The sequence below is a fragment of the Chiloscyllium plagiosum genome, unplaced genomic scaffold (assembly GCF_037043375.1).
Source record: "Chiloscyllium plagiosum isolate Xiang-an unplaced genomic scaffold, Cpla_swu_hap1 HiC_scaffold_52, whole genome shotgun sequence".
Lineage (NCBI taxonomy): Eukaryota > Metazoa > Chordata > Chondrichthyes > Orectolobiformes > Hemiscylliidae > Chiloscyllium > Chiloscyllium plagiosum.
In genome coordinates, this window is record NW_028270190.1 from 12,635,464 (window position 1) to 12,639,564 (window position 4,101).

Sequence of the window (4,101 nt, forward strand, 5' to 3'; positions counted from 1 at the left end):
TTTCATCATATTTAGAATAAATTGCTTTGGTCATAACCTGGCTCTTTAAGCATATTGAAGAAATCTAGCTGACTTGTTTCCAACACTGAACCTGACCCAGTCTCAGAACGATATTACTAACCATATCTCCAATTTGGCTACATTGAAAATTTAATTTGATCAGTGGAATAGTGGGAGGAGAAACAGAAATAGTGAACAGAAAAAAACAGGAAACTAAAGAACAGTGAATCTGACATCAGTGCTGGGTAAGTTGTTGGAGGGGAGATTGAGGGACAGGATTCACCTGTATTTGGGATGGCAAGGACTGAATAGGGATAGTCAACATGGCTTTGCACGTAGGTACTCGTCTCTCAATGGTTGATTGGGATTTTTGAAGAGCTGGAAAAGAAGATTGATGAGGGCGATGTTGTTTATGTGCACTTCCCAAAGCTTTCAACAATGTTTCACATCGAAGACAGATTTTTAAAGTTCGGTCAAATGGGATTCGTGGAATCCAGCCAATTGAATACAAAATTGGCATAAGGGCAGAAGACAGACGATGGTGGTTGAGGATTATTGCATCTTTTCAACAGTGGAGGCCTGTGACCAGTAGAATGCCACAAGAATCACTGCTGCGTTCATTATTTTTCATCATTTGTAGAAATGATTTGGATGTGAATTTTAAATGCACGGTTAGCAGGTTTGCAGATGACATCAAAATAGATGGTGTAATGGACAGCGAAGATTGTCTTAGGGTGCAACGAGATTTTGATCAGATGGATCAAGGAGTGGCAGGTGGAGTCTAATTTAGATAAATGAAGTTTTGAATTTTCGAAAGACAATCCAGGGCAGGACATGCACAGTTAATGGTGGGGAGTGTTGCTGATCAAAGAGATCTTGGAGTGCAGGTTCATAGTTCCTTGAAAGTGGAGTCGGAGGTATACAGAATAATGAAGAACACATTTGGCACGCTTAGCTTCATTGGTCAGCACATTGAGTATAGAGTTGTGATGGCATGTTGCAGGTAAAACAGGACGCTTGTGAGGCAATTTTCTGATCACTGAATAAAATTCGGTTAGCTGTGCTAAAGGAAATATGCTGCTAAACCTAAGAGGATGCAAAAAAAAGATTTACAAAGATATTGCCGGTAATGGAGGCTTTGAGCTATAGGTTGAGGATGCATATGATTCAGCTTTTTTATTTTCCTAGGAGTGTCGGAGGCTGAGATATTATAGAAGTTCATAAACTCATGAGAAGCAAGATGAGAGTAAATGTACAATGTTACTTTGCCCGGGGTGGAGGTGTTCAAAACTAGAATCATAGCCTTAAGTTGAGAGAGGAAAGATTGAAACAGCACCTTAGGGACAACATTTTCAGGTGGACGATGGTGTGTACATTAAATGAGCTGCCAGAGGAAATGGGGGCGGCTGGTACAATTACATTTAAAACATATCTGGACGGGTACATGAAATGGAGTCGCAGGTACATAGGATGGCGAAGTAGGCGTTTGGTATGCTTTCTTTTATTGGTCAGAGTACTGAGTACAGGAATTGGGAGGTCATGTTGCGGCTGTACAGGACATTGGTTACGCCACTGCTGGAATATTGCGTGCAATTCTGGTATCTTTCCTATCGGAAATATGTTGTGAAACTTGAAAGTGTTCAGAAAAAAATTACAACGATGTTGACAGGGTTAGAGGATTTGAGCTATTGGGAGAGGATGATCAGGCTGGGACTGTCTTCCCTGGAGCTGAGGGGTGACCTTGTAGAGGTTTGTAAAATTATGAGGGGCGAGGATAGGATAAATAGGCAAAGTCTTTTCTCTCGGTTCGGGGAGTCCAGAACTAGAGTGCATAGGTTTAGGGTGAGAAGGGAAAGATATAAAAGAGACCTAACGGGCAACTTTTTCACACAGAGAGTGTGAATGAGCTGCCAGAGGTAGTGGTGGAGGCTGGTCCAATTGCAATATTTAAGAGGCATTTGGAGGGGTATATGAATAGGAAGGGTTTGGAGGGATATGGGACAGGTGCTGGCCAGTGGGACTGGATTGGTCAGCATTGACGGGTTGGACCGAAGAGTCTGTTTCCATGCTGTACATCTCTATGACTGTATATAGATATTCGCTATTTGCTGGCAACTGTAATTGGAATAGGTTAGGATATCCTTACAAGGGACGAGAGTTGGACGGAAGGGTCTGTTTCCGTGCTGCATGTGTTTAATACAGGGATTAAGAGAAACTCTCAAATGTACTTTGAAGCGAGAATTCTCTTCCACAGATATTTATTGTGCCTCTTTGTTTACATTTATTCAACGTTGAGCTATTTCAGTATTTGACACAGCAGTGGGTCACGGATAATGGGATATAGACAGGAAGATGGGACTGAGACCATAACCTGATCAGCCACGATCTTAGTGCGTGTGCAGTATGCTCAAAGTGTCGAATGACCCACTCTTGCCCCTCAGTCCTATGTTCCTTTGTTCCATTCAGTCGTTCAAACCGGCGAGACAGGAACATTTGGAGGGTACTTACTCCTATACCTTGGTATACAGAAGAAGAGGAGACCTGTCAGCAAAACAAATTGTCATACCCGGTTTCGGTGGTTTAGGAATTGTAATGAAAATCGAATCTGGCTATGAAAGAAGACCCTAATCTCTCTTTACAGATCCACTCGCTGCAGTATGTGATTCATTTCTTGGTAATATGATAAACTCAGATTCACTTTGTACATAGACTGCATAGCTCACCAGGCGATGGTTGATAAAATTCTCTGGTCTCCCTGACTGCAACATTCAATAATAGAAATCCCAGGAAAGTAGCAACCACGAACTTTCCAATAACAGTATGTGAGAACATCAGAAACGGGACCAGGGTGTTGGCCCCCAATCCACGCCATTCATTTAGATTAATGGCTGATCTGCTCGAGGTCTCAAATGCTCTTTGATGCCCAATTCTTCATCACGCTCAACTCTCTGATATGTCAAATTCCCTCTCCACCCGCTTTAAGTACTTGCAGCAATCTCACTCCCTAACTCCTTGGAATAGAACCTTTCTGATTTTCGCTAACCTCTGGTTGAAGAAAACACTCCCTGACCCTTCTTCATGACCTACTGATATGTGTAAAAAAGGTGAAGACAAGAGCACAGGTAACCGTGAATGACCATGTTATCAAACCAGCATTTGACTGAGGATGGCATGAAGGAACTTGCACAAAATTGAGCTTAATGGGAATCGGTTGTTGAAATCCCCATTGCTGGAGCGATTTAAAGCATGCGGACTAATATTATGGTTCATGGACGTTAACATTCTTAGTCTTGTGACGCGTCTGCAGGAGATCCTCGGGGTAGCTCACTCAGCAAAAACATTTTCAGCTACTTTATCAATGTCTTAAACCCCATCTTAAGATCAGAAGTGACAATGCTCATGAAAGATTACTCAATGTTCAAAGCGACGTGCCACGTCTTCGTTCCTGAAGCAGTTTGTATCCACTTGCATCAAATCCTGGACACTATTCAAGCTTCTACTGTTAAAGAAGAGGTAACTGTCATGTAACAGCACTTTTAGACTCTGTGCATTTCCATAATAAAAGGAAGAGCTCATTTTCTTCTCAGGAACCTGGCGAAGCCATTCGGCTTATCGAAACTATCAGTAAAGAAGGGAGCTGCCCATTCCGTCCCTCCAGCCTATTGCGCAGGAAGAGAGAAAAGCTAATGTTGTGGAAAAGAGAAGACACCCTGAAAAGTATTTCAGGAAGGTAGCCTAAACCTCAATATTTTGTTATTTTAAAGGCAAATTTGAAGTGCCTATTGCGATGTGATTGGTCAGGTTACTTGATGTTAAATAAAATGCATTTTATTCAAAAACTGTACCTAAGATACAACCAAAGAAAGAAATTATAATAACTTAACTCTGTTGGAAAACTTAACAATAACAGGTATATTAACTGTTACTAATTAACTGTTCCAAAACAATAACATCCCATAAACACACTCCATCCACTTTGTAAAAAGGAGAAATCAGACACAGATTGCCATATGCACTTCTCCAGTCCAGTAGGAAAAACAACATATAGATAAAATTGAGAGATAGTAGAGCCCAAGATGCATGCATTGAAACTTTCAACTC